This window comes from Acinonyx jubatus, chromosome X (genome assembly GCF_027475565.1).
Source record: "Acinonyx jubatus isolate Ajub_Pintada_27869175 chromosome X, VMU_Ajub_asm_v1.0, whole genome shotgun sequence".
Classification (NCBI taxonomy): domain Eukaryota; kingdom Metazoa; phylum Chordata; class Mammalia; order Carnivora; family Felidae; genus Acinonyx; species Acinonyx jubatus.
In genome coordinates, this window is record NC_069389.1 from 76371706 (window position 1) to 76382514 (window position 10809).

Below are 10809 nucleotides of genomic sequence, written 5' to 3' on the forward strand. Positions count from 1 at the left end.
TGATGAAAGGAAATAGTATTTCATAAAAAATGCAACTGCTTGAAGTTTATCCTGATGCAATTTGCAAAGTTACAATTTTCAATCAATTAAAAAAAAGTCAGAAATTGTGTTTTTATTAACATGTAACACACTCTCCTATACCCCATTTACCATAACATTTATTAGCATTCACATTTCTTGTTTTATATGTAATTCATTGAAATTGAGGTCCCCAATTTAAAAAAAAACTTTTCATTCCAAGTACCCTTGGTCATTCAAAAACAGAAAACATAAATGATAACAGGACTTGTTTTGTTAATTTTTTGTGTGTTTTGGGGATTTTAAGTGCAAAGATGCATCAATAAATCCAACAATTTATCTTTACTATTCTTCCTTTGGAAAATTGTCAATACTGGATGGGGAAATAACTAATTTAGTAAGTAATTCTCTCTTTTTCTTTTTTCTTTTAACCTGGTCTAGACAATAATGTGATCACAAATAACAGTAATAATAAGAATAGAAGTGTTCATATGTGTGGATTTTAGTTATTATCAAGAAATAGTGAATTATATTTTAAAGGCAGTCTGTTAACTCTGTTCAAGGGCATCTGTTAACTGAGAAAGACCCAAAGTGTTCTAGGAGTAACTTAATTCACTATCAAAGAGCTGTTCTAAAATGTTTTTCACATGTTATATCATTAAAGCCTTATAACAGTTTAATTAGTGGGTACTATTGTTGATCCCATTTTACAGAAGGAGAAACAGAGGCAAGATGGGTTAAGTATTTTATACACATCTACATAGCTAGCACTTTCAACCAGTTTGGATGATATGAAGATAGGAGTAAGATCTCTAGGGAAGTGAGAACACATGTAATCTATCTCTGAGGTATATCTTCTTGGGGAAACAAAGTAAGTATATTTCCTTTAAAAATGCATGGATCAAAGCATAGGTGCATAAATACACTATTAAATAAACCTGAAAAAAGTTCATTACACGAATCTGCTCAGTCTCACTAAATCAGCAGTGAGAAAGGTCATTGAGGATACAGGTAGGAGCAATGGACTGACTGGGGTTAGGGATAGGCATAGTTCCAATAGAGTTAAATGATAACAGTTGAGGTATGATTAATTATATCTTTTAATCTTTTAATCTTTGCAACAACTCAAAGACCTTTTTCAGGCCTTATATCTTTTTAAAATTTTTTTAACGTTTATTTATTTTTGAGACAGAGAGAGACAGAGCATGAACAGTGGAGGGGCAGAGAGAGAGGGAGACACAGAATCTGAAACAGGCTCCAAGCTCTGAGCGGTAGGCACAGAGCCCGACGTGGGGCTCGAACTCACAGACCGTGAGATCATGACCTGAGCCAAAGTCAGACGCTTAACCGACTGAGCCACCCAGGTGCCCCAGGCCTTATATCTTTTAATCTTTGCAACAACTCAAAGAGTAGGTATATTGAGAAGATTTAAGATGGCTGAAGAGTAGGAAGACCCTAGGCTTGCTTCATTCCTTGAACACAGCTAGATAAATATCAAATCATTTTGAACACCCAAGAAATTGATATGAGGACTGAAAGAGTGAAAACGCATAACTAGAGTTAAAAAAAAAAAAGGTATATCATGGCAAGTAGAAGCTATTGAGAGTTGACTTGGGGGAGAGAAGAGCTGTGGGTACTGTGCTAGGGAGGGAGCTCTGATCACAGAAAGAGGAGTGAGAGACAGAAAGAGAGAGAAAGAACAAAAGTGTGTGTGGGGAATTTACAAGAAAAACTCTTCACCAAAACCATAGACTGGGGAGACGTGTGGAGCTGAATACTCCAATTGTTTATAAACAGCAGAACACCGAGTCTGAAGTTTCAGAGTCCACTCCATTGCCAGGGTAGTTCCTTGGAGGGTTTAGCAGTGCTGTGGGGAAGGTTGGCAGAGACTCATGAACAGGAGAAGTGGTCTTAGGATTCCCTGGATCACATGGGGGAGAAGCAGTTCTCCAGCTTGGAGTGTACTTGGGAAAGGTGGCACAGCCTGTCCAGAGGCAAAAGACCAAGCAAGAGCCATTGAGCTGCCTCTATCTCTAACACAGAACGAGGATGAGGGCTTCGGCAATGAGACTTTATGATGTCTTTCTGCAGTGATTTACTATTAACTCCAAACTGCTGTGCAGTCATGCAACCAATTTCTGGTACAAGCCAGCATCAGCCAGAGCAGAGGGAGATCTTCCCACAGAGCATCAGCATGGGTCTGGGCCATGCAGATCTCTAAATTTTTGAGTTTGTTTTTTAATGTTTATTTATTTTTGAGAGAGAGAGAGAGAGAGCAAGTGAGAGAGGGGAAGAGAAAGAGGGAGAAACAGAATCTGAAGCAGGTTCCAGGCTCTGAGATGTAAGCACAGAGCCCGAGGTGGGGCTTGAACTGACCAACCGTGACATCATGACCTGAGCTGAAATCAGACACTTAACTAACTGAGCCAGCCAGGCGCTCCTAAATTTTGGAGTTTTGAAACCTACCTGCAGGCCTGAAATAAACACAGGAGTGCTATAAACATAGGAGTGCTGTGCTGTCTGGCAGACTGACAGCTCGGATGCAAGCAGGGTGAAGGCAGGGACCTGGTGGAAGACTGGAACACAAGACAGTTGATTGTTTGCTCTTCTGTGAGGGCTTCCTGAAGAGTGGCAGACATGAGCTCACCTCTCTGGGGACAAGAAAGTGGAGCAATGCCATTTTCACCCCTCCCATCAGCACTGACCAACTTCAATGAGCAAAACAGTGCTACCAAGTGGAAGCCTGAGCCGCTTACACCAAGCCCCACCCACACATACCCTATAGGTGCATCTCCACTAGGGCAAGTCCACATGAGAATCAGGCCTCAAACCCAGATTAGCACAAACTCCTTAAACACACCAAGTCTATTGATCATAAGGTGCTAAAAGCTTTAGCTGTAGGGGAAGTTGGATCAATCTTCTTCTGTTTTTGTTGTTTGTTATTTTTTTAATGGAATACATAAAAAAGCAATTTTTAAATTTTATTATATATATATAATTTATATATATTATATAATATACTATATTATATATATAATATATATATTTGACTTTGGCAATATAAAAAGAGGAAGGAATTCACCCCAAAAGAAGAAAATAAAAAAACAGGAACAAGTAACAGCTAGTGATTTAATTAATACAGATATAAGTAAGATGTCTGAACTAGAATTTAAAACAATAATTATAAGGATACAGACTTGGCTTGAGAAAAGTATAGAAGTCACTAGGGAATCCCTTACTATAGAGATAAAAGATCTAAAAACTGATCAGACTGAAATATAAAATGCTATAGTAGAGGTGCAAAGCTAACTGGTTGTAACAATGAGGATGGATGAAGCAGAGAACAAGTCAGTTATATAGAAGACATAATTATGGAAAATAAAGAAACTGGAAAGAAGAGGGAAAGAAGGTAATTGGATCATGAATGTAGACTTGGTAAGCTCAGTTACTTTTTAAAATGTAATAATATTTGTATCATAGGAGTCTCAGAAGATGAGAGAGAAAAGGGGGCAGAAAGTTTATTTGAGCAAATTATAACCGAACACTTCCCTAAACTGAGGGAGGATACAGACATCAAAATCCAAGGAACACAAAGAACCCATATTAAATTTTTAAAAAGCCAGCCATTACCAAGACACATCATAGTAAAATTCAAAAATACACAGACAAGGAAAGAAACCTGAAAGCAGCAAAGGAAAAAAGTCTTTACGCTGTATACAAGGGAAGAAAAGTCAGTTTCAGAGCATATCTGTCCACAGAAACATAGCAGACCAGAAAAGAATGACATGATATACTCAACATGCTGAATGGGAAAATATGCAGCCAAGAATTATTTATCTAGTGAGGCTGTCATTCAGAATAGAAAGAAAGATAAAAAGTTTCCCAGATAAAAAAAAAGAAAAAGAAAAAGAAACACTAAAAGAGTTTGTGACCACTAAACCAGCCCAAGAAATATTAAACAGGACTCTTTGAAGGGAAAAAAAAGGACCAAGAGCAACAAGAGTAGAAAGGAACAGAGAACATCACCAGAAACACCAACTTTAAAGGCAATAAAGGCACTAAACTCATATATATCAATAATCACTCTGAATGTAAATGGACTAAATACTCCAATCAAAAGATATAGTGTCTCAGAATGGATTAAAAAACCCCACAAGACCCACATATATTCTGCCTATAAGAGACTCTTTTTAGACCTTAGATACCTGCAGATTGAAAATGAAGAGATAAACAACCATTTATCATGCTAATGGATGTCAAAAGAAAACCACAGTAGCCTTACTTATATCAGACAAACTACATTTTAAACCAAACACTGTGACAAAAGTTGAAGAAGGTCATTACATCATAATTAAGGGATTTATCCTTCAAGGAGATCCAAGAATTGTAAATATCTATGACCCCAACTTGAAGGCAGCCAACTATATAAATCAATTAATAATGAACATAAAGAAACTCAGTAATAATAATAATAACACATTAATAGTAGGGGACTTAGGGGCGCCTGGGGTGGCTCAGTCAGTTAAGCATCCAACATCAGCTGAGGTTGTGATCTCACAATTCGTGAGTTTGAGCCCTTTGTTGGGCTCTGTGATGACAGCTCAGAGCCTGGAGTCCACTTCAGATTCTGTGGACAGTCTATCTCTCTCTCCTTCAAAAATAAACATTTAAAACTTTGAAAAAAAAAGTAGGAGACTTTAACACCCCACTTACAGTAAAGGACAGATCATCAAAGCAGAAAATCAACAAGGAAACAATGGCTTTGAATGACACACTGGACCAGATAGATTTAACAGATATATTCAGAACATTTTATCTTAAAGCAGCAGAATACACATTCCTTTTGAGTTCGTATAGAACATTCTCCAGAATAAATCACATACTTGGTCAAAAATCAGCCCTCAACAAGTACAAAAATGTTAAGACCTATCAGGCATATTTTCAGACCACAACGCTATGAAACTTGAAGTCAACAAGAAAAAGAGGAAAAACCACAAATATATGGAGGTTAAAGAACATCCTATTGAAGAATGAATGGGTTAACTAAGAAATTAAAAAAGAATTTTTAAAAAAGTACATGAAAGCAAATTAAATTGAAAACACAACAGTCCAAAACATTTAGGATGCAGCAAAGGCAGGCCTAAGAAGAAAGCATATTGCAATACATGCCCACCTCAAGAAGCAAGAAGAGTCTCGAATACAAAACCTAGCCTTCCACCTACAGGAGCTGTAAAAGTAACAGCAAATAAAGTCTAAAGCCAGCAGAAAAAAGGAAATAATAAAGGTTGCAGCTAAAATAAATGACATGGAAACAAAATAAACAGAATAGTTCAATAAAACTAAGACATGGTTCTTTAAAGAAATTAATACAATTGATAAACTCCTAGCCAGATTAAGAAAAGAGAAATGACCCAAATAAATAAAATCATGAGTAAAAGAGGAGAGATCACAACCAACACCACAGAAATACAAACAATTAAAACAGAATATTATGAAAAACTATATGCCAACCTATGGGACAATCTGGAAGAAAGGGACAAATTCCTAGAAACGTACAAACTGCCAAAACTGAAAATGGAAGAAATAATTTGAATAGACTCATAACCAACAAAGGAATTGATTCAGTAGTCAAAAATCTCCCAAGAAAGAAAAGTCCAGGGCCAGATGGCTTCCCAGGGGAATTCTAATAGACATTTAAAGAAAAGTTAATACCTATTCTTCTCAAACTGTTCCAAAAAATAGAAATGGAAGCAAAACATCCAAACTATTCTTATGATGCCAGCACTAACTTGATTCCAAAACCAGAAAAATACCCCACTAGAAAGGAGAGCTACAGGCCAATATCCCTGATGAACGTAAACACAAAATTTATCAAAATAATACTAGCAAATTGAATACAACCATACTTTAAAAGAATTATCCACCACAATCAAGTGGGATTTATTCCTGGGCTGAAAGGGTGGTTTGATATTTGCAAATCAATCACCATGATAAACCACATTAATGAAAGAAAGGATAGGAACCATATTATCCTCTCAATAGATGCAGAAAAAAGCATTTGACAAAATATAGCATCTGTTCTTGATGAAACCCTCAACAAAGTAGGGATAGATGGAATATACCTCAACATCGTAAAGGTCACATACAAAAGACCCACAGCTAATATCATCCTCAATGGGGGAAAAACTGAAAGCTTTTACTCTGTGATCAGGAACAGGACAGAGATGCCCACTCTCACCGTTACTATTTCAGATACTACTATAAGTCTTAGCCTCAGCAACCAAACAACAAAAATAAATCAAAGGCATCCAAATCAGCAAGGAAGAAGTCAAACTTTCACCATTTGCAGAGGACATGCTATTCTATGCAGAAAACCTGAATATGAAAGATTCCACCAAAAAATAAATGCTAGAAATAATACATGAATTCAGCATAGTCACAGGATACAAAATTACTGTACAGAAATCTGTTGCATTTTTATACACCAATAATGAAGCAGCAGAAAAAGAAATCACGGAATCAAACTCATTTACAATTGCACCAAAAAGAATAAGATACCTAGGAATAAACCTAACCAAAGATCGGTACTCTGAAAAAACTATAGAACAATGATACAAGAACTTGAAGAGAACACAAAGAAATGGAAAGATATTCCAAACACATGGATTGGGAGAACATTGTTGAATTGTTAAATTTATTTTAACATTGTTAAATTATATATACTACCCAAAGAATTCTACACATTTAATGCAATCGCTATCGAAATAACACCAGCATTTTTCAGAGAGCTAGAAAAAGCAATCCTTAATTTTGTATGAAACCAGAAAAGACCCTAAGTAGCCAAAGCAATCCTGAAATAGAAACACAAGGCTGAAGCATCATGATTCCAGACTTCAAGCTTTATTACAAAGCTGTAGTTGTTAATAAAGTACAGTATGTGCACAAACACAGACACATAGATCAACGGAACAAAACAGGAAACCCCTAAATTTACCCACCACTATATGGTCAACCAATGTTTGACACAGCAGGAAATAGTATCTAATTGAAAAAACATAGCCTTTTCAACAAATGGTGTTGGGAAAACTGGACAATGACATGCAGAAGAATGAAATTGGATCACTTTCTTACACCATACACAAAAATAAATTCAAAATTTATGAAAGACCTAAATGTGAGACAAGAAACCATCAAAATACTAGAGGAGGACACAGGTAATAACCCCTTTGACCTTGGCTGGAGCAACTTCTTACTAGACATGTTGCCAGAAATATTTGCCAAAAGCAAAACTGAACTATTGGGACTTCATCAAGATAAAATTTTCTTCAGAGTGAACAAAACAATCAACAAAACTAAAAGGCAGCCTATGGAATGGGAGAAGATATTTGCAAATGACGTATCAGATAAAGGGCTAGTATACAAAATCTATAAAGAATTTATCAAATTCAACACCCAAAAACCAAATAATCCAGTGAAGAAATGGGCAGAAGGCATGAATAGACACTTTTGCAAAGAAGATATCTAGACGACTAACAGACATATGGAAAAATGCTCAATATCACTCATCATAAGGGAAATAGAAATCAAAACTATGATAAGATACTACCTCACACCTGTCAGAATGGCTAAAATAAAAAAAAATACAGAAACAGCAAGTGTTGGTAAGGATGCACAGAAAGGGTAACCCTCTCGCACTGTTGGTGGGAATGCAAACTGGTGCAGCCACTCTGGCAAACAGTATGGAGGTTCCTCACAAAGTTAAAGATTGAACTATGCTACAACCAGCAATTGCACTATTAAGTATTTACCCAAAGGATGCAAAAATACAGATTTGAAAGGGTACATGCACCCTGATATTTTGTTTGTTTGTCTATTTGTTTAGAGAGAGACAGAGCATGAATAAGGGAGAGGGGGCATAGGGAGAGAGAGAGAGAGAGAGAGAGAGAGAGAGAGAGAGAGAGAATCTTAAACAGGCTCCACGCTCAGTGCAGAGCCCAATGTGGGGCTCAATCCTACGACCCTGGGATCATGACCTGAGCCAAAATAGAGTCAGGCACTCAACTGACTGAGCCACCCATCCACCCCTGGACTCTGATGTTTATAGCAACATTATCAATAATAGTCAAACTATGGAAAGAGCCCAAATGTCCATTCTTGATGAATGGATAAAAAAGACATGGTACATATATTTATATACAATGTAATATTTCTCAGCAATCAAAAATAATTAAATCTTGGGGTGTCTGGATGGTTCAGTTGGCTAAACTTCATGATCTAGCAGTTTGTGGGTTTGAGCCCCATGTTTGGCTCTCTGCTGCCAGCACAGAACCTGCTTCAGATCCTCTGTCTCCCTTTCTTTCTGTCCCTTCCCCACTCATGCTCTCTATCTCTCTCAAAATTTAATAAAAATTAAAAATAAAATGAATTTTTTCCATTTGCAATGATAGAGATGGAGCTAGAGTATATTATGCTAAGTGAAATAAGTCAGTCAGGCAAATGCATATACTATATGATTTCACTCATGTGGAACTTAAGAAACAAAACAAATGAACACATGGGAAGGGTAAAAAAGACAGAGGGAAACAAACCATAAGTCTCTTTATGATAGAGAGCAAACTGAGGGTTGATGGAGAATGGTGGTTGGGGAATGGGCTAAATAGTGATGGGTATTCAGGCAGGCACTTGTGGTATTGAGCACTGAGTGTTATATGTAAGAAATGAGTCACTAAATTCTACTCCTGAAAACAATATTAAACTATATGTTATCTAACTATAATTTTTAAAAAATTGAAAAAAAGTAGAAAATCAAAAGATACAGCAAAAAAATTAAAGGAAAAAAACAGTAGGTATATTTATTTGGATTTTTTGGTTCTAAGTAACTGAAATAAACTAACTAGATTCACAAGGAAATGGGATTTTCATTGTTTGGAACCAGGAATATTTCATGACACCCAAAGATGTACATAGAAAAGAATCGGAAAAAAATTGGAATGAGAAAATTGGAAGTTGTTGGGAAATAAGGGTATATTTTCGCTCCATTTCTTGCCTCTGATTTTTTTCTGCAGGTCTGCATTATCTTTCTCACTTTTTAGAATAGTTCTTTTACTCAGTCTTCATGGCATTCCACAGATCCCAAGTTCATAAACTTCATTTCCAATTCCAAGCATGGGGGTACATAGGAAGAGGCTAATAGGTTCAACGTGGGCTAGATTCAACCCAATCATATATGACTGGGGAGGTTCATCTAGTAAAAACATGGCTACTGGTGGTCCACTTACTTGGACCAGAGTTTCTATTAAAGGGATCAGTATAAGCTTAGCTATAGTATGTATTATAATTTATTTTATAGATGAAATAAATATGAGTCTCAGTAGAGTAAGTAACCCCTCCAAAGTCACCATCATAGCAGAAATGGTTTTTTAACCCAGGTCCTTATGCTCAGAAGTCAGTCTTTTTCACCATTCTATAACATGTTCCTAAAGCAAGAAGCATTGTTTCACAAAATGAGAACCATATGGATTTACAGTTATATAAAATTAATGGCTATGCTGGGACAGGAGTCAAAATAGAATGTATTGAGATGATATAATGCTTCAGGATCAAAACAGATCACCACAGAATCAGTAGATGAGACTTATTGAAGAGAAGTGAGAAATAGAGATATGGCTTGATCATATGCCAGTGCCCAAGTCAGAACCAAATATAGCTACCAGTAGGATTTGTGGCTTTTATGCCTAACTTTTGAGGCAGTGGCTGTGGGACTTCAATAGTCCTGGTATATTAAGACATTCGTTTATTCAACACTGATTGAGCATCTATTCTGCCAGGCAATGTTCTAAAAGTGCTGGTAATACAGAAATGGACAAGGTGGACAAAATTCCTGGACTCAAGGAACTTACATCCTAGTTAGGACAGACAGATAAACAAACAAACAAATAAATAGCGTGTCAGGGTTTGATGAGTTTTAGGAAAAAAAACTTAAGCACTGTAAAGAGAGTATGAATAGGGTCCACAATTTTATTTAGGATGAAGGGTAGTTGGGGAAGGCCTCTATGAAAAGATGAGGTTTATGGAGAAAGTAAACAATTTGAGACAAGAAGTCATGCAGATATCTGGGGGCAGATATGCCCTGGTCTTCCATTTGAAAGCCTGCCTAATTGGTATTCAGAACTTTTGTAAATTGGAGAATTTCAATTTTTCAGATCTTCCATAGTTGAAATATTCTTGTGGTATATTGATAGCAAAAATGGCCCAATTCTCCACTTCTCTTTGTATCTAGGCCCTTAACAATGTGATTTTATAGTACCTCCCATCAATAGTTAAGAGGCTATTTTCCGACCCATTAAATCAGGGTTAATCTTGTTACTTTTTCTGGTCAAAAGAATGTAGCAGATGATGGGCCTGTTCTGAGTCTAGGCCTCAAGAGGCTTCACACACTTCTACCTTTTTTTATTTTTTATTATTATTATTATTTTTTTAGGATCCCTGTTTCTTCCATAAGAACAAATTTAGGGTTTCCTGCTGGAAGACATGAAAACCATGTGGAGTGGAAACTTTTCAGCCAAGTGGCCACAGATGAGGTCTCAGCTATGAGAGAGAGCAAAGATCAGTAAAGTTTCTCAGCTGACCTGAAGATACATGAATAAGCCTTATCAAGCTCAACAGATACAAGAGAAACTAACTAACCAACACAGTGACTTACAAACAATATTATAAGGTTACCAGTTTAGGCTGTTGAGCTTTGGAATAGTTTGTTTTGTAACATTATTAACATTATTATGGTAACAGATA